The sequence below is a fragment of the Vulpes vulpes genome, chromosome 4, assembly GCF_048418805.1.
Source record: "Vulpes vulpes isolate BD-2025 chromosome 4, VulVul3, whole genome shotgun sequence".
In the NCBI taxonomy this organism is placed as follows: domain Eukaryota; kingdom Metazoa; phylum Chordata; class Mammalia; order Carnivora; family Canidae; genus Vulpes; species Vulpes vulpes.
The window spans coordinates 118,280,936-118,300,674 of NC_132783.1; the positions used below are offsets into that span (position 1 = coordinate 118,280,936).

At 55.5% G+C, this 19,739-nt stretch overlaps 1 long non-coding RNA gene across 2 annotated transcripts; it reads right to left on the bottom strand.

The window, feature by feature from the left end:
- Positions 1–458: 458 nt before the first annotated feature.
- Positions 459–19,446, bottom strand: LOC140598670 (uncharacterized). 2 transcript variants are annotated; one of them, XR_012001242.1, is made up of 3 exons: positions 19,247–19,446; positions 3,834–3,974; positions 459–2,295 (listed from the first exon to the last, which is right to left on the bottom strand). It is a non-coding gene; the product is annotated as an uncharacterized lncRNA (long non-coding RNA). The 2 variants fall into 2 exon arrangements; XR_012001241.1 differs by having other exon boundaries at positions 459–3,017; positions 19,247–19,444.
- Positions 19,447–19,739: the final 293 nt, after the last annotated feature.

Here is a 19,739-nt window from a genome sequence, read left to right on the forward strand (position 1 = left end):
GTCAGGATTTGGCCACAGTCATGAAGCAGATGGTGGCATGGGTAGCACTTGTGTCCAGAAACTTCCCCAGCACTGCTGGGGAAGCAGCAGGCAGCAGGGTGACTGGACACTCTCCCATCCTGCCCGGTGTCCCCAAGCACTGCCACCACTTACCAAGTCCAGGGTGACGGCTGCAGAAAAACTTCTCCCTTCCCGAGCTACAGTGCTTCATCTCAGACTCCCAACTGACCAGAGATGCAGCACTGCACCTCAGGCTGGGAGACAGGGCGCACTGCTCGGTGCCAGGAGCTGCTGTCGGGGGCTCCACCCTAGGCAGGGGAGGGGGGTGTCAGGGGGGCCACAGCCCTACTGCACAGCACCCCCCAACCCCCCTGCCCCCGTGTCTCCCTCCCAGCCTCAGGGCCTCAGCCTGGCTTCCCAGCCCTCTGGGACCAACCCTCCACCTCCCTTTACTCCTCTTTTGTTAAAAACCAGCTTTATTGAGATGTAATCCCACATATACACTTAAAGTGTACAATGAAATGGCTTCGGATACATTCACCCAGTTGTGCAACCGCTGCCACAGCCAATTTTAGGACACTTCATCACCCCAACAGGAGACCTCTTATCATTCAGCCCCTCCCATCTGCCATCAGCCCCGGCTCTGGGCAGCGGGCTTTCTGTCTCGAAAGCCGCTGATTCTAGACATTCCAATAACTGGACTCATCCGATATGGGACCCCAGGCCCCACCTTTATGCTCTGTACCTTCGAGCCAAACAGCACAGTCGTGGTACTTGATATTTTATACCATCAAACATTTGCCCTGGCCTCCTACCTGGCCTCCCTGCTTCCACTCCCCACCCGCCCTGACGTCCACCCCCCATCCTTCCCAGACATCCTTCCAAAGTGACTTTTCAAGTGTAAATACGGTCATATCTCTTCCATGCTTTAGGATCCTGAAAGTGCTCCCTCTCCTCCCACCTAATTTCTAAAGTCCTCCCCAAAGACCACGAGGCCTCTCCCGCTTCTCCCGTGCCCACCATCTCTGGGCTCTCAGGTGCTGTGCTGTTCCCCTCACACCCCCTGCCTGCCTCCTCTTCCTGTGCCTAGTATCAAAAGGCCGTTTTTTTCTGGGAAGGCCTCGTTGACTTCCTCAGACATCAGGACACCCCAGTCCACATCCTCACACCCTGTGTGCCCTCCTTCTAATCCTGCACCACACTTGTGGGCTGCGTCACCCACCTGTGAGCCGCCTGGGCTCACCACTGAAAGTGGGTTCCGGCAGTGTAGACCTCAGTAAGCATTGGTTGAATGACTGAATTACTTTCATCAACCTCATCTCCAGTGTCAGAGCTATTTGCTTCCGGGTCTGACTAGGCTAGTATCCAGTTCCCTGGGGGCAGTGCCGACATTTGTTAATTTGGGGGAGCCCTGGCCCTTGCTGAGGTCTTTGTACATGGTGATAGGCCCCAGGCAATGCCATTTGGTGGGTGACTGAATGGCCAATGTAGATAATTCATTTTCTTCTTGAGACCTGGCTTGGGTGGGAACCTCTGCGAGCAAGCAGGCAGGGCCACCTCTGTTCCTCCTGGGCACCCTCAGAAGACTTTCCTGCTTTGCTGGGTGTCTACGGTGGTGGCCTTGATACCAGATGACAGATACTTTCAGAGTTATATGAAGGCCTAAGGGGGTGGGTAGCCTTTCTTAGGGCTGGAAGAAAGCAAAACAAAACAAAACAAAACAAAACCTCCTCCTTGAAAAAAAAGTGTCTCCTATGCCTCTCCTAGAAATCTGAAATCTGGCCTTGAGCTGAAGAGTGTCTCTCTCCAGTCTGCCACTTGAGGGCAGGTCAGTCCCCATGGCCTCCAGAGGAGGACAGTCCCTTCCTGAGGTATTCCCAGCCCAAGAAATGCCTTTCTCTCATCTGGAGTTCTCCCGTAGGAACTCTCTCCAGAGCACATTTGGCTGGGGAGTGAGTCTGATGTGGGGGTCCCACCTCGGGGGTCCTAGACAGCCCACAGCCTGTCCACTGTGCTCCACTCTGGGATGGGCCCCCACCAGCCCCGCAAGGGAACATGCTTGGCCTGACCAACTTGGAGGTTTCAGTACGAAGCCAGTGGGGCAGGTGGGAGGGTGGGGGGTGGTTCTTGACAAAGTGACAAACTTCCATGGCCAGAAACCAAGCTGATAAAGCTAGCCTCCTGCATTCCTCGATGCACAACTGTTTCCAAAGCCTTCCCCGGACCACCTCTGGCGCCCCGGGGTGCAGCACGGGGCGTGAGCAGTTCTGCGGAGTCTGCGGGCCTCAGTCCTACCTGTGGAAGACAGTGATGCAAGCTTTTCCCCTGCATCAGTTTGCTTTCTATTTACGAGGAAGGGCGAGAAAGCCTGTTTGGTGCTCTCCTGTCTCTGAGGCTCTCCCAGCTCCTGTTCATTTCCCTTCGGCCTCAGACCTCAGGCCTCAGGCCCAGGACCTTGTAAGCCACCGCACTGGGGCGAAGGGTAACCACACTGTTCCCTTCTTGCTGCTTATCTTACCTTCATCTCCTCGTTATGGCCAGTGTCAGAGTTTTTCACGGACAGTATACAAACATACGCGGGTACACATGACTCATCTTAAATGTAGAGGTACTGTGATTGTTTGCAGATAGAGGAAAAAAATACAGAAGGGGGTATCTGAGTGGCTGTGGTTTGGTTCCCATCGCATTTAACCTTCGGCCCAGCTGGTGTCACCTCCACGTGGAGGACCAGGATGGAAGGGAGATGGATCCAGGTCACAGCCCTGCTTGGACCAGGGGAGTTGAGAGCTATTTCCAGCACGGGGCTCGGAATATTGTTGCAAAGATAGCGCCTCTCCCGGGCATGGAGACGGGAGGTAGACGGGAGGCAGGCCCACGTTCCTGTGGGAGAAACTCTGACGCAGAGGCAGGGGCTTGTTGACAGCCTTTGACCCGGGCACTCTATTTGCCTCCTTCTCCTCTGGCTATGGGCTGTGTGGTTCTGTTCCCTTGTACCTAGAAAAATCTGGTGATGCTGTCTGTAATGAGAACAGCGGTTTATTGACTATTTTAATTGTGCTAACCCCCTTGTGCCCCCAGGCTCTGTGGGAAAGGAATTTCTCAAGGCCTTGGAGTTCGGAGCCGAGCTAGGTTCTTAACTCAGAGCAGCCAGCGCCAGCACCCTCACTGTAACCTCTAGGCTGAATGTCCCCTCCCCCCGCCACTTTACCAATCCTTTGGGTTCGGGACAGGGTCTAACCATTTCACCTGACCCTTCAGCAAACCTAGGGCATCTTCCGCCTGCAGAGGGGACGAGGCACTGAAGCTGACCCTGTCCCTGCCCTGGAGGAGCGCCGTCAGGCTGAGATAGAGGGGAAATGTCCCTGGCAAGGTGAATAGGGGGCAGACCCGAGGGCCACAACACAAGAGAGAGACAAGGTCTCAGAAGACAGAGAGCCCTCCCCGGCCGCGCCCCACCCCCTTGGGAAGCTGGGATGGCTTCCTGGAGGAGGAGGTGGCAGGCTGGGAGGAGGGGCACGGAGGCAGGAAGGGTGTCCTCTTGGCTCTCTGGCCCTGGGAACTCTTCCCTTGAGTCTTTCTTACTTGCCCAGCAGGCAGACACTGCTGACCCTGATCCCTAGTCTCCGCTGAATGAGAAGGGGGTCGGTAGCCCCACGAGAGGCTCCATCCTACTCCTGGTCCCCAGTCCGGGGGTCAGGGGGCCATGTGGGAGACCCGACTTTGATCACCAGCTGCTGTGGTCACGTCTCCCGGCTCTCCGCGGCTCCGTATCCCCTCTGTCCAAGGACACGGTTGAACAGGTGGCCTTAGACTCTTACAGGGCAGATTCTTACCTGGTGCCGGCTGTTGGCAGTCTGGGGGCTGCTCCCAGAGAATGGGCCGATTCCCCCTCCCTGCTCCTCACTGTCTTCAGGAAATGTCGCTGAGCCCAGCCAGTGGGGGGAAACTCTGTCTTCTTGGGAAGCTCCGGGAGGCTGGGAAGGAGAAAATAAACAGTGGCTGTCTGGGTTTTCTCGCCAGGCCTGAGTGAGGAGGCCTCTCTGGCTCCTTCCCTTATATGGCCAGGCCGCTCCGGGCTGGGAGCCCGTCCCTGTGCTCCCCCACCCTCCACCACCACTGAGGGCTGGGGGCCACTGTTGGTCACCTGGGACTCTGCTGCTGCAGAGGCCAGGGCAGCCCTGGAGGTGGAGGATGGGACCCAGGTCCTGTCCCCATAGTCGCCTATATAGGCTGGCAGCCTGGCCTGGCCTCTAGGCCACTTGGAGTAGAGCCAGTGGGGAGGATTTATACTGATGATGAGGGGTGGGGGAAGGGGGTCCCTACCTGGTCCCGACTTAACCCCCAACTCACTGAGTGATCTTGGTCAAGCCCTTTCCCTCTCCTGCCTCTGTTTCTCCCTGTGTCAAATGGGGGTATGGAAAGTACTGATCAATCCTTACAGTGCTAAATAAATAAATAAATAAATAAATAAATAAATAAATAAATAAAGTAAAAAAATTGAAAAAAAATCCTTACAACGCCACAAAGGGGGAACTTTTGTACCTCCACTTCACAGAAGGGAAAACAGGCCTGAAGAGGCCAGCTGGCCCCAGCTATCCAGCTAGAAAGGGAGCAAGGCAGGGTTTGAACTTGGGGCTGACTTCAGGGTCTGTGTTTTGAATGGGCTGACTGCTAAGGCTGCTGTCAGTGATAATACTCAGCCGCTCACATGCATCGTATGGAAATGACATCTGCTGGGACTGCTCCCCAGGAAGACCAGGGAGGCCCCAGAGCCCAAGCCCAAGGGAGACTGTCCTGTTTAGCAATGGGGGTACCAAGCTGTTCATCTGAGGGCTCCCAGTACCCCACACAGGGCTGGAGCAGACTCAGGGCTCAGAAAAGGGAAGTTGTGGAATTACTGAATAGCAAAGCTCAATAGTCACATCTGTGCTGCAGGCATCATCTCCCAGTCCCAGGCCCACTCTGAAGAATGAACAAAACAATGGATGAGAAAGCCCTGAGATGTCACTTTTATAATGGGCATGTCTCCCTGTTCATAAGTTCTTTTTCCCTGTGAAGTGCCTGCCTGTGTCTGGTCCCCCAGGCTATTGTCTTCTGAGCTGACCAGTTCTCACTTGTCCAGTTGTGGGATGGAGGATCCAGGGTGGATCTGCTCGGGGCCTGGGCTCCTGGCCCTGGTGGCAGTGATCGTGGGAGAGGCAGCGGGAGGGGAGGTGGGGGTGGGGTGCTGGGAACAGCTCAGAAACGAGCCTTGCACAAGCACCGACATCCTGTGTGCTCTTGAGCTAGCCCATCCATCATCCTGGCATCCTCTTAGACCCTCTTCCTGGGGCCCAGGGGCAGGTCTCCGGGACCGAGGACGGACTGTCAGCGTGGCCGAGAGACCGCAGCTGGCAGCTCTGCAGGCCTGCTCAGTGTCGGCGCTGGACGGTGCGGGGGAAGAGGTGCCTGCAGCCCTCCTAATCTAATTTGTTTAGACCCAGGCTCTGAGGCTCATTGGCTAGCGAGTGAGGGCCGGGTGTGCGTGCTGTGCTGGAGCACACGTTTGCTTGCACGTGCGGGACATGCAGAGGTGAACAGGTGTGCTGCGTTATGTAAGCCAGGCCTGGGCCTTGTCACCTGTCCTGGAGTGTCAGCTTCTTGCCAGAGCCCTGCGTCCTCCTCCCACCAGTGGATCCTCGTCCACTCTTTCAACCCTCGGGAGATCCGGGACCAGAACCCTGCTCCGCAACTGACTGTCCAGGAGAGTGGGGTCCTCCACTTCCCTGTGCCTCAGTTTCTCTACCTGTCTTATGGAGCCCGTACCTCACCCTGCCTGCTCCATGTGCAGGGAACTAGAACTGGCAAGTGTAGAAGAATGTGATGGATGGGGAAAAAACAAAACAAAATGAAAAAACCCTGCTCTGGTGTCTTGAGCCCACTCGGTGCCCAGCACTGCACACCCTAGGCCCACACCCCAGCCCCGGATGCTGGGTCTGTTGTCACCAGACTCGCCAACCCCACCGTCTACCTGTTCCTAGAATCCGACCCTGGTTACTCCTCCCCAGGGAAGATTGCTGCCATTCTCCACATGTCCTCCAAATCTCTTACTCTCCGTAGCACATAGGCTTTGCTTCTCTAGTTTGTAGGGAGCATGGGATGGGGTGGATTTTTGCCTCCAGGTTGTTTCCCCTTCTTTGGCTCCACTTCTTTTCACTGACAGCCCACACCTCGCCAGCCGCAGTGGCCCACAACCCCTCCATCAGCAGAGGCCTTCTTTCAACTCTTCCCCTTCCAAGGCCCAGTTTCTCTGTCATTCTGAGGGCTGGGATGGGGAGTGTGGCCTGAGGCACAGGGCTGCTGCAGGAGGCTCCAGCAGCAGAGGTGGGGCCGTGGGCATGTGGGTGCCAGAGGCGGCCGGGAAAGGCACTCAGGGCTCTGTTTTCAGGGCCCCCTGCGGCCTGCCCTCCTCTCTGGTCCTCAGGAGGGCCCTCTCTGGGGTGCTTGTTCCTCCAGTGTTAGGTTCTGGGAGGGGCTCCCACCAGCCAGTAGCCCTGGCCTGAAGGAGACAAGGATACTGCCTCTCAGAAGGATGCTGGGGTGCCCTGTGGGTCCTGACTGGGCTCCCGGGGGCTCCGAGGGCCTGAGGATGGGCCTGGCCTCCTGCCGCATCCTCAGAAGCCCCAGGCTGAAACTGCTGGGATCTTGGAGGCCCAAAGAGCCTGCTCCTTGGGCCCTAGGCAGCCACCGTCCTGCTTCACCTGCCTGGTTTTCAGAGGCAGTCTTCTGAGCAGCTCCAAGAGCAGGAGGGGTGGCTTTTCCTCCCCAGCACACTAAGGCTCCATCTTGAAAGAAAGGGTGTGGAAGGAAGTTTTCCAGAAACCCCTCTGACGAATGACTCCGCCTCCGGCTCACACATCAGAAAGCAGCCATTTAGGGGTAAGTTAAAACTTGGGCTGGGCACCTGGGTGGCTCATCTGCCTTTGGCTCAGGTCATGATCCTGGGGTCCTGGGATCGAGTCCTGCATCTGGCTCCCTGCATGGAGCCTGCTTCTCCCTCTGCCTGTGTCTCTGCCTTTGTCTCTATGTCTCTCATGAATAAATAGATACAATCTTAAACACACACACACACACACACACACACACACACACACACACACAACTTGGGGTTAACACAGTGGCCAAGACTGAAGGGCCAGCCTTGGGGCCGCCTGTGACTGCTTCCAGCTGCCCAAGGCTTTCACCCCACAAAGTGTTTCTTTCCATAACTGAGGGCACCGTCACAACCTCCGCCAGAGGCCAGAGGTAGAAGTAACTTCCCCGCCTGAGGTTCCCAGCAGCCCTGCAATGTGCCCAGGGTTCATCACCCGCTGGCGAGAACCAGAGACAAGCTTGAACCCAGGGCTGCTCACGCTCCATCCAGCTGCCCCCTGAGCCGGAGTGGCTGGATGACCCTGAAACAAAGCTCACAGCCTTACGGTCATTGCAAAAGCCGCTGTGCCCTCTGCTGGCCTTGCTAGTTTCCAAGGAACACGAGGGCCTGGGAATGGGCCACATCTGCGAGCCAGATGGCACCACAGTGGGAGAGGGCTGAGGTCGGGGCTCCGTGCAACCACGCGAACCCATGCCCACAGTGGGTTCTCTCCGGAGAGGCTTCCTTGCCCTCAGCTCCCCTTCCTTGGCCCCCTCAGGCATGTGGCTCCCCCAGGCTGTGTTTCCCTTGGGCTCTAGGGTCCTAGGGTTTTGGCCATATATTTGCAAAGAACAGAGAAGACAGGCCCTGGAGCCGGGCAGATCTGCACTGCATCTCGCCCCTGGCTCCTTCTAGCTGTGTGATCAAGAGCGAGTGGCTGCTCCTCTCCTGACTCGGGCTTGTCTGTGAAGGTCAGATGAAGTCCTGTCAAGTGCAGACGCAGTTGCTGGCACGTAGTGAGCCCACATAAATGGCTGCGATTTCCATCACGAGCCCAGGGCTGGACTCACAGTGAGGCATAGGCATGGGAGAAAGGGAAGCAGGAAGAATGAGGGCAAAGGTCCAGAGAGGCATCCAGAGAAGATGTGGAAGCTGGGGTGGGAGCTACCGTGTGGGGCCCCTTTCCAGGGCCCCTCTGTTATGCGGCTTCTCTGGGCCTCTGTTCCCAGGACGCCCTCCCATCCCCTTGACACCCCAGCTGAGTTCACTAGCCTCACACGCTCCCTACTTCCTCCCCAGGGAAGGCTGCTGTTGGGGACTTTTGAGCCAGCCCTGGGAATGCAGTTTGAGGCTGAATGGAGAGTGATGGAGGAAAAAGGGAGGACAGGGAGAGGGTAGGGGCCCCCACCTGCCCAGCCCAGGAGCCCAGACCTGCCTCGAGGTGCTCAGGCTCCAGGGGAGCCAAGTAGTGGGGGGGCAGAGGATCTCCATGCACTCATATACCCTGACCCCCCAGGGAAAACAAAAACAGGGACAGGCAGTGTCAGTGACAATAGCCACTACATAGTGACCTACACTGGGACATGCTGTAATCATAACAAGAGCTTTCAATGTGCTGCACACTTGCCAAGTACTTTCTTGTACAGAGGCTTTCTCATAGTCACCTAGGAGTTAGCTACCATTGACATTCCCACTTTACAGGTGAAGAAACTGAGGCTCCCAGAGATTACAGCACATGCTCAAGGTCACACAGCTAGTGAGTGTCAGGCTCAGGATTGGCTTCAGGCAGCCCAACGCGTATTTTCACGGCTCCCCTGTTAGACCAGACTATTCCTGGCACGATTTTTACAGAATGACAACCTGAGTCAGTGTCTCATGGCATTTTGTCAGGCCCATGTTAGTTTTTTATGGAAAGGGGGTTGTGAGCAAAGAAAGCATTTTCAGTGTCAGTGGAGGCATGTGGGCCTTGGCAAGGCTGTGTGTCTCCAGAAGCAAGGAGACTTCTCATTTTGGTTGTGGTTATGCCTCTTGTCCACAGTCTTTCTCCCGTGCATGCTGTTTAAAATATAAACACACACACACACGCACGCACACATGATAAAGGGATTGGTTCTGCCTTCTGTTCTGTCCACTTTGCAAAGAACTGGGACTTCTGGGGTTGCTGAGACTGAGTGATGCTTCCTGGATCAGATGCTGGTTTCTTCTGGAATGTGTCAGATGGGAGAGCAGTGAGTTTGACATCAGGTCACCTTGTGGACCTGCTGTGTGATTGTAGACAAGTCACTTCCCTTCTCTGGGCCTCACTGTGCTGTGGTGGGGAGGGGACTGGATTCCATGGATAGATAGATAGAGGGGACACCTCGACCCCAGCCCACCCCCGTGGTGTTAGTGTCAGTGGGAAGGAAGGTGAATGGTCTGCACGGAGCTCCATGGAATGAGAGAGAAGGAGAGCCCCCAGCTGCCTCTAGCTCTGTTTCCCACTGTCCTCATCCCATCCTATTGCTCAGCCCAGGGCAGGCCCCGGGGACCTGGAGCTGGTGGTTTTTATACAGCAGGACTTGGAACATTAGTCCCGGAGGCACCCTAGTTGTGCGCCCATTGCTCAGATAGGGAAACTGAGGTGCAGGCAGGAGAAGCAATGAGCTCAAAGTGATGCAGGCCAAGGCCCAGCTGGAACTGACCTTTCTACTCACTGAGTGATCCTAATCTGTTAGATCTTAACAAAGAGGCCCGGGGAGGAAGGCGGGAGAGAGGGGGCCCTTAAGTTCCTTTGGCTTTGAAGATGGAATAATCATGACTTCCTTTTCTAAATATCTTTTGGCCCTTCCTAGAACCAGATGGCGGATGTTTGGAATTTATGTTGTAAATAGTGTTTAAGAAGGGGATGGGGGTGCAGATGTGTTACTTTCTCCATCCTCCGAAGCAAGAGCTGAAGGAGGGAGCTGGGGGAGGGGAGCTGGCTCTGAGACCAGGGAGGAGAGAGAAGTGTGGAGGAGGAAGGGAGAGGGGAGGAGGAGCACACTGGAGGAGAGATGGACTAGGAGAGAGGGCCAAAGGGAGAGAGGCAGGGAGGGGAAGAGGGGGTGAGAGGCAAGGAGGGGGAAGAGGGAGAGAAGGTGGGTGAGGACGATGGGGAAGGGGCTCCCAGCTGCAGGCTCAGACAAGCTCCATCTTGAGTTCAGGAGCAAACCCTTGAGTTTTCTAAAAATAGTTCAGCCTTTCCCCCAGCGGGGCTGGCAGCAGGGCCGGGAGAGGCACGCTTGCCCTTTTATGGTAAGAAAAATTCAGATCCTCAGAGGGGGAGCTGGGCCAGAGCCTGTAGTTCTGGATGAAGCCCAGCCCTGGGGTCTGGAGTGGGACAGTCTGGGTGGGGGTTGTGACTTGGTGGGATGGCCTGGCCCTGGGTAGCTTCATCCTCTGTGAAGAAAGGGCTGAGGTGATCACACTGGAAAGCCCTGGGGTGTTGGTGGAGCCCTTGTGATGGGGTGGAAGGCCTTAGAGAGACATCTGGTCTACCTCATCTCCCTGTTTTTAGAAGAAACTGTATCCCAGAGAGGGGAAGAGACTGTAGGATCCCTGTGTGGACATGTGAAGTGTCAAGGTAAATACATGAGGACAGCTTACATGCTCATTATTCTAAAGGGCAGTGTGGTTAGCAGAGAGAGAGCACTGGTCTGGGCATCAGGAGACCCAAGACTCACTTCCCCAGAGTGCCAGAGTGGCTGCCCAGCCGTGGGCATCCTTTGCCTCTTCCCTGCTTCCCTCCAGGGTCCTCGAAGCCAAGGGGAGGGGACAGAGGAGAGGAAGGTGCCCCACCAGGACATAATTATCTCCACGAAGCAGCCAAAAGATGATGGTGTGTTTTGAGTTCTGGCTGCCCTGTCCAGGAATTCCCTTTTGCACATGATTTGCTGAGTGGCCTTGAGCAATCTGCTGAACCTCTCTGGTCTCAGATTCCCTCACTGGAGTAATCCTAAGGGCCTTCTTAGCTTATTGCCTCTCTGGGAATTCCAAGGCTGGGTGGCAGAGCTTGGGCATAGAGGATGCTGCTCCCAGGCAGAGGGGAACCTGCAGGCTGCTGCTTTCTTCCTGTGCCTGGCCTACTTCCTGTGCTGAGGCAAAAAGCTCAAGTGGACCAAGACAGAGGGAGATGGCAACTCACTGGAGACTGAGGTGATCATGGGTGGGACCCTCCGACTGTTTAAGCTGGTTGGGGCCAACTCCTCACTGGACACACTGAGGCCAGAAAAGACCTCATGCTCATGGCCATGCTCAAGGTTATGTGAAAGCTTGAGGTGGAGCCAAGAATAGAACCAAGGGCTTTCCCTCCCAGCCGTGGGCTCTTTCCTCTGCAGGAGGTCTCCCATCTGCAGCAGCCAACAATTTGGGGGACTCTCTCTGGCCAGGAAAAGGGCCTTCCTGAACAGGGCAGCCAGAACTCAAAACACACCATCATCTTTTGGCTGCTTCGTGGAGATAATTATGTCCTGGTGGGGCACCTTCCTCTCCTCTGTCCCCTCCCCTTGGCTTTGAGGAGGGAAGCAGGGAAGAGGCAAAGGATGCCCACGGCTAGGCAGCCACTCTGGCAGTGTGATCCTGGGCAAGTCCCTGCCTGCCATTGGCCTCAAGGTTTTGCATCTATAATATGAGGAGGTGGCCTGAGGCTCTTGAAGATTCCTTTTAGTTCTAATTGGATTATGGCCTATGAGTTTAAAATTCAACACCAGGAATGATTACCAAGCATCTGCCAGGGTCACCAGGATGAATGAGATGGATCCAGTGCTGCTCTGTAGATTTCTAGTCCACTGATATGGGGACCCAGTGCCTGAGGTTTCTGGGGGCCCGCATCCCAAGACCCTCTGTCTATTCTGGGAACCCAGGCTGATTCAGGGAATCAGCTCATAGATCTCTGGTCTTGAGTGTCCAGCACGCCTTGTGCTCACTGCCTAGGACACTGCCCAGGCCTGGCTCTCCCCTTGACTCTGCCCGCCCCTCTACTCTTCCCCACATGGATGTCCACCTCCCCAGGCCCTGGGTGGCTCCCCTTCCCTCCCATCTGCCCACACCTCATCTCTCCACACTCATTCTTTCTGTGACTCAGCCCAAAGAGGAGGCTTGCTTTCCTCTTCCAGCCTCCTGTGACACCTCCACCCACTAGTGGGGGGAAGGAGGGACAGGGGAGAAAGGGGGACAAAAATAAAGTATCTTGTTCTAAATTGGAAACTTCCCTGTGACCTTCCTGGAATTTCCATGTAGACTCTCTGGGGCGTGTGAACAGAGCTCCCAGGGACCCTGGCCCCCTCTGCCTCATTCCTGCTGGGGTGGAAGGCCATCGGCTGAATGTTCCCCGGAGACCCAGTCTTAAAACCAGGCTCCAGGTCTCCCTGGTCAGTCCTGGTGCTCCCTGGGAAGGGCAAAAAGCAGCAGTGGGGGAAAGGAAGTGGGAGGGAGGAGGGTCCCTAGAGGGTTCTTATGAAGTCAGGGCAGAACTGATGTCATGCCTAGCTGGGAATCTGACATCCAGGCAGCAGGAGAGCTCAGTCCAGTAGGATTGTCCCAGGGCAGCTAGAGCTGTGATGCGAAGTCCCAGCCCGGTGGTGGGAAAGGCCATGAGGCCCAGACTCCTCTAATGTTTGATTGCTCTCTATAGTGTCCATGCTAAGCCTGCATACCTCTGGTGATGGGGAGCTCACTTCTTCCCCAATCACCTCATCTCTCTTTGGACAAACTATTGGAGACTCCTTCCTAAAATCCCAATGACATTGGCCTCTCTGGGGCAGCATGGCCCATCTTTTAGGGCTACAAGGAACAAGTTCCTGTTCCCTAGAAAGCTCTTCAGGAGTTTAGAGATGGTGACTACAGCCCTTGGGCTTCCAACCCCTCCTAATTCCACCAGTGCCCAGATCCCCGGGTGTCTCCCCTGCACTGGGGCTCTCGGCCTGGGGAGGGCAAGGAGATAAACCGGCTAAGTAAAGATAGGGATGTCCTCCCAGAGATGGGTCCCAAGAAAGACCTCTGCCACTCTGGGGGGCTTTGGTTGCAGGCTACTCAAGCCACTCCATGACCAAACCCTCCCCACTTCCCCAGCCTCGAATCTCACCAAGCTGCTAGACCTACCCTCTGGCCCAGGCGAATGGGCTTGTTTGCTGTTCTAAGTGTCCTTGCAGTCCCGCCTCCACACCTTCGCACAGAGAGCTCTCCACCTGGAAAGCCTTCTGCCTCCTTCTCTGTCTGTCCTAAGCATGCCCCCACTGCTCTGACCACCTCTACCCAGATTTCCTCTCCCTGAGAGTCTGGGCAGCCACCATCAGACGTGGGATGGCCCGAGCTATCTCCCTTCCAATCCCAAATCATGGACCATCACAGCCCGAAGGGCCCACAGGCACGGGGAACTTCCCCGAGTGTGTGGGCTACAGAGCTGGGGTCAGAGTCAGCATGGCTCTTTCCCTTTCTCCCCGTCTTGCTCCAGCTTATCTCAGCCGACACCCTGGGACCCAATGGGGTTGTCAGGTCGCATGCTCAAAGTCTGGCAATCTCTGGGTCGACCGGCCAGTGGCCTTCGAGCCTGGTAGACCGGCTGGGGTGGTTGTCATGGCCACTACAGATGCCATCCTGAGATGGCCGCCTCCCTCTGGACACTTTGCCCCCATCCTCGTTTGCCTGAATGAGAAAGAGGAAGAGAAGGAGGAGGAAGGGGAGGAGGAAGAGGAAGAGGAGGAGGAGGAGGAGGAGGAGGAGGATGGTGGGGAGTGGGAGTTAGTGACAGCTGAGCAGTGTCCCTGTTAAGCTCACAGGGCCCAATGTGTTTCCTAATTTAGGACTTTACTATGTCCCCTGGAGCATGGCTTGGGGCAGGGGAGGGCCACTCAGAAGGGGACCGAGGCTTGTGACCCCCTTATGGGCACTTGGGGAGGAGCCGGGGCTTGGCTGCTTCTTCCAGCCTTAGTCTAGCTCACTGCCCCCTCCTCGAATCTCTGATGGGCTGTGCTGGATCGGGGGCACCCAGGACTGATGTCCTCAGGTACTCAGCCCACACTAATCCATGCTCATTGACAAAAAAGATAAGTCTGGCCACGGTTTGCACTTTTGTCCCTGAGCAAGCGTAGGGAAGGAGGTGGGGGGCTCTATCTCCTCCCCATAACAATACTTAATCAGAAAGGAGGCACCAGGTTTCAGATGGTCCCCTTTCCAAATGCCAAGGGTTGGTCCCACTGGGCAGGCTGGAACCAGAACTCGCTCTTGCTCACAGACGCACTGGGGACATTGCTGCAGTAGAAGTGCATGGTTCCCGAGTCAGCCAGACCTGGGCTTGAGCTCTAGCGTAGCCTCTTACAAGCTGTGTAACTTTGGGCAAAGGACTAAATCTCTCTGAGTCTCTGGGTCCCCAGAGAGGCGACGGTACTTGCCTTAGAGAGCACTGGGCAAAAGGCCTGGCCCTTGGGAAGACTTGGTATGTGGCATTTTTTTTTAAAGATTTTATTTATTTATTTGAGAGAGAGAGAGAACGAGCGGTGGAGAGAGGCAGGGGGAGAGGGAGACAGAGGGGAGGGGGAGAAGGAGACTCCCTGCTGAGCAGGAGGCCCAATGCGGCTCCATCCCAGGACCCTGAGATCATAACCTGAGCCGAAGGTGGACGTTTAACAAATTGAGCCTCCCAGGCGCCCCTGCAATTGTTATTTTTGAAGGAACAAGGGCCATTTAGCCCTGTAGGGGGAAGAAGAGTTGGAGCCCACTACGGTGCCTCCTTCCCTCCCGAAGAAGCTGCGTTTAGGACACAATCCCCTCACTTCTCTGTGGTTTCAGCTACTCGTGGGCGACTGCCTGCCACCCAGAAGCAGGTGACCCAGCGGTAGCCCACGGCTACGTCACAGTGCCAGGTCCTCACAGAGGCACTTTCTCACCTCACAGCATCACAAGGAGGGTGAGTGCAGCTCAGTAGGATATTCTGAGAGAGAGAGAGACCACGCTCACATAAGTTTTATCACGGTGGATTGTTATAATTGTTCTATTTTATTATTAGGTACTGTTCGTCTCTTATTGTGACGAATGTATAAATTAAATCTTGTCATCGGTACGTATGCATGGATAGGGAAGAGCAGTGCACATAGGGCTCAGCGCTATGTGTGGTTTCAGGAGGCCACTGGGGGGCTCGGGACGTGTGCCCTGTGGACGTGGCGGGGGGTGGGGACACCACTGTCATCACATTTTAGCAGTTAGTTGTTATCAAGCACTTCCTGTGTGACAGTCACTGCTCTGAGGGCCTCGGGAGTCTTAGCCCGCTCAATACCGCGACGAGACGGGAATTTTTAGCATGTCTCAAGTCACAGTGGCTACGAGGAACATCTGGAATTCAAACCCAGGGGGCCTGACTGCCACTTGGCACCTTTAACCACCAGCCTTTTGCATCTTAGCCTCCCCCCTCTGGCCACTCTTCACTCGGACAGAGTTTCACCCCCTCTCTGAAAGCCCCGTGGCTCCGATGTTGGCCTGTTTCTTCATCTGAACAATAAGGGGCCTGGATGAGTTGGTCTCCGTGGGCCATGAGAACGGGTGGTTTGTGCCCTGCATGAGGGCATGCTCTGAACTGGACACTAAGTTTCTGGTGGAGAAGCTTGGCTGCCAAATAGCCTCTTTTGCAAGCGGGGAGGGGGCCGCCTCTGTGGGCTCTTGCGATGCGTGGTGAAGCCCCGTGGGGCCTGTCTAGACAGGCCGTTGGGAGGTGCCAGCCACTGTGGGCCCTTTCCCCCGAATTCCTGCCGATGACCTGGCAGGCGGCCTCTGCTTGGAGCATCCTGCGCACTGCCAGCTGGAGGAAGGCCACAGGGGCAGTGCCCGCTCCTGCCCCAAGGCTTTCTGGACGCTCTGCCACTTGGTGCATGCAGGGCACATTTCTAGATACCCATGTTGGACTGTAGTGAGTAGTGTTTTTGTTTCTTCCTTTCATTCCTTTTCTTTCTTTCTTTCTTTCTTTCTTTCTTTCTTTCTTTCTTTCTTTCTTTCTTCTTTCTTTCTTTTTTTAAAGTAAACTCTAGGCCCACCATGGGGCTTGAACTCATGATCCTGAGTTCAAGCATTGCATAATGTACTGACTGAGCCAGCCAGGCGCCCTCCTTTCATTCTTTATTATACAAATTTGATAGATACAAAATAAAGTGTATAATATATATACTTCCAGAAATCTGACAATTTTAAGTGTGGTCAAGGAGGAGGATGCTCGTATGCACCTGATGACTTGGTGCAGCCACTTTGGAAAATAAACTGGCTCTCTCCTGTAAAGTTGACAGGCATGCACCCCAGGACCCAGCAATCTTTCTCTCTAGGTATAAATTCCAGAGAAACTCTGGCTCCTAGGCATCAGGCGATATGGACAGTCACAATAACTAAGCAGTTAGAAAAGCCTTTTATCATGGTTCTTTGCACCACCTCATGGCCCTGAATCCTGGGGATGGTTCACTTGGAAAGTTGTAGTTGAGGCACAGCCCAGGCATAGCCGGGTGGTGAGAACCTCAGAGACTATCTCCCCAACTCCTTGAGGCTTACAAGGGGAATCAGATACAGCCCCGAGGGTCCAGGGTGGCCCTGGGCCTGGAACTTTCTATTCCTCAGGGCTATACATATCAGCTCTTCCCAACAACTGGCCAGTCTGGTAAGGGCTGATTTTACTCAAAGAGTGGCAGTGTGGCTCTTAGGGACCAGTGACAAGCAAGGTCTTTCCATCCTGGGGCAGCAGCAGGGCTGAAGGGAAAGCAATGGCTTTGAAATGAACTAGAACACTTGGGTGCAAGTTCTGAGCCTGGTCTCCTCTTCTGAAGTGGGATTCCTCATCACTGCTCTCGGAGGTGCCGGGTGGGCAGGCTAAGAGCAAGCGTTTAGGAGTTGCAGGCTGAGTTTAAATCCCTTCTGCCACTTTCTAATTGTGTGACCTTGGGTAAGATCCAGTGGTTTCCTGCTCTATAAATTAGGGATAAGAGAACAATGCTGATTCCTGCCTCTCGGTAATCTTGGGAGGAACAAATGATGCCACCAACCATTCAGCGTGGTGCCTGGCTCCCAGGAAATCCTCCGTGTATGTTCATGAGGTACACCGGAGGGTTTGCAGGAAGTTCCAGGGTGCAGTGGTCGAGGGGCAGGGCAGGGGGTGGGAGAGCCATGGACAGACAGCGGCTGAGGCAACTGGCACCAGACAGTGTCCAGACCGAAGAGCTCATGAGCCGTGTGACCTTAGGCAAGCCAATTAACTTCTATACCTCAGTTCTCTCATCTGTACAATGGGGATCGTGATTACATCTACCTCATTGGGTTGTTGTGATGATTAAGTGAATTAATTCACGTAAAGGCCTTAGGTAATGCCCAGAAAGTAACGATCGCAGGAGAATTCTCGTATCTGCACCACCACCGTGGAGTCCAGGGTTGGGCAGGGTGGCTGCCTCTGCTCCAGCCTTGTCATCAGCTGTATGACCCAGAGCAGCACTCTCTCATTGTGGATCTAGTTGCTTCAGCTGTGTCTGCGAGGGTCCCAGGCTGCCTGACAGCTCAGCAGTTTCCAGAACTCCACATGTGTGGGAATTTCCCTGGGAGCTTGAAATGCAGGTTCCTGGGGCCCCATCCAGGGCTCCCTGTCAGTAGATGAGTGTACAGTGGTTCAGACACCACACTTAGGGACACATTGCCCACCCCCTGTGCTATAAATGCAGGAAAGGAGACCTCACCTGGCCTTTTAGGCATCTCAAGCTGATCCCTCTTCTGGGCCTCTTAACCTCTGACCTTTGAACTCATGCCTCCTGCCTCTTTCCAGACCCTGCTGTCCCTTTAGGAACTCCGAGCACTCCGGGTCTGGGTCTCCTTTCCACTTCTCTCTAAACATAGATAAGGTCATCTTGCCCCTCAAGGGGAGTAAGGTCTGGTGGTAATGTAACACCAGAACCATGTACCCTGCTCTTGTGTGCCTATGTCCCTCACTCTTCACAAAAACCAAGTGCCGTTAGAACCACGATCGTACCCATTTTATAGAGGAGGAAGCTGAGGCTCAGGGATGGCAAGTGACTTGTCTGATATGTAAACAAGCCAGAATTGGACCCAAGCGGTTGGATTCCAGCGTCTCCTTTTGGACCATTGTGGCCTCAGGCCTTATGTGATCAGAGGGGGCAGGTGAGGGTGTTGGGTGGGCTGGCACTGGGGGACTGTGTCCACTCTGGGCCCTAGATGTGGCCAGAGCATATTCACAAGAGCGATACTGCCTGCATGCCCTCTGGTGCTGATCCCAGGGTCTGCCCCTACACAGCCCTGCCTCCCACGTCTCCTGCCTTCCTCCGAGGCCCCACCACACCACATCACCCTTCCTGAAAGCCTCTGCTGTCCATCCCATCCTCATCCCACTCTGAGGCCCTGCACCTCCTGATCCAGAGACCAGCGCCTTCCGCACCAGAGGCTGCTTTGGGGTCAGACTCATCCTGAGGCCTCTGGGCTGTGGGCTGACCTTCCTCTGGCCAAGCCTGTAGTCAGAGACCCTTCCACTCTTTTCTGTCACTTGAGGCTCAGCCTACGAGAGCTCCCATGGGCATGAGACATCTGTTTAGACTCTGAGCCTATGGTCAAAGGGCAGACCCCGCTCAGGGGCTCCTGGGGAAACTTCTCGATGCTGGCTGCCTTTTAGGCTCCAACAGGGCTCAAGGAGCCACATCCTGCATGGAGACCATGTCATCCAATGGTTTCATGGTACAGATGGCCCAGAGACAGTAGGGTGCCTGCCCAAGGCCACAGGGCCAGGCAGTGAGAGGCAGAGCTGGGGCTGGGGCCCACATCCCCCTCCCCCGGCCAGCACCCTGGCCTTCCCGCCTCTCTGCCCGTGTGCTGGAGCCTGAGCCGACATAACTATGCCTCTAGCTTTGCTTCTTGAAACCATTATTTGAAAACAGTTTTCCTTGCCAGGAGCCCCAGGCTCTTAGAGCTGTGAAATCCAGCCTCACAGAACAAGGAAGAAGCAGTGTCTCCAGAGAAGCCAGGGAGACGGGCCCAGACTTGGGCATGGCAGTGGGGCTGGGGCCGGCAGGACAGTAACCCTGACCGCTCTTGCTGCTCCCACCCGCTATGTAACCGCAGCCACGAGGAGTCCTCCAAGCCAACAGAACCATAGATCCTGCCCATCTGGTCAGGGCAGGATGGGCACTTAGAGATCATCCAGTCCAGCCCCTGTCCCGATGGGGAAACTGAGGCCCAGAAGAGTGGAAACACAGAGCAGGTTAGCAAGAGAGCTAGGACCAGACCCCTGGACAGAGCATCGCCCTGGGGAGGATGCCACAGATGCGCACCCCTCCACCCCCCTCCACAGACCTCATATCTGCCACTGGTTCTTACCTCTCCTGGGGTCTGGTCCAGGTGTGGCTCCTTGCAGCCTGGATACAGGGGTCAGCTCATTTAGGGGATTGTTGGGGGTGTCATTGCTTCTCAACTAACTTGACCGGGCCTCTGGCACCCCTCACTGCCACAGGGCATTTTTAAACGGCTGGCACTGGGCCCCCCTCCCCTTAGCCCCTTGCCTGTTGCTCCTTGGCCACAGAGGCCCCTCTGCCTTTTACCTTATATGAGCTGAAGAGGCGAGCCCGGTGTTGGGGTGAGGCGGGTGCTGAGTCCTCCCGGGGCCCCCCATTGGCCCGGGCGCCCGCCACGTGACTGCCTCGCCTTGACCTGCCCCCGGTGCCGAATGTTGCTTTTACCCCCTAAGGAAGGAGTGGTTGACAATTTTCATATTTCTTCTAAATTTGGAGATTTCAGACAATGCTGGGAGGCTTGGCTCCAGCTGCCAGAGGCCCATGTGGAAGTCATTAAGCCAGAGAAGGGGGGCCGGGGG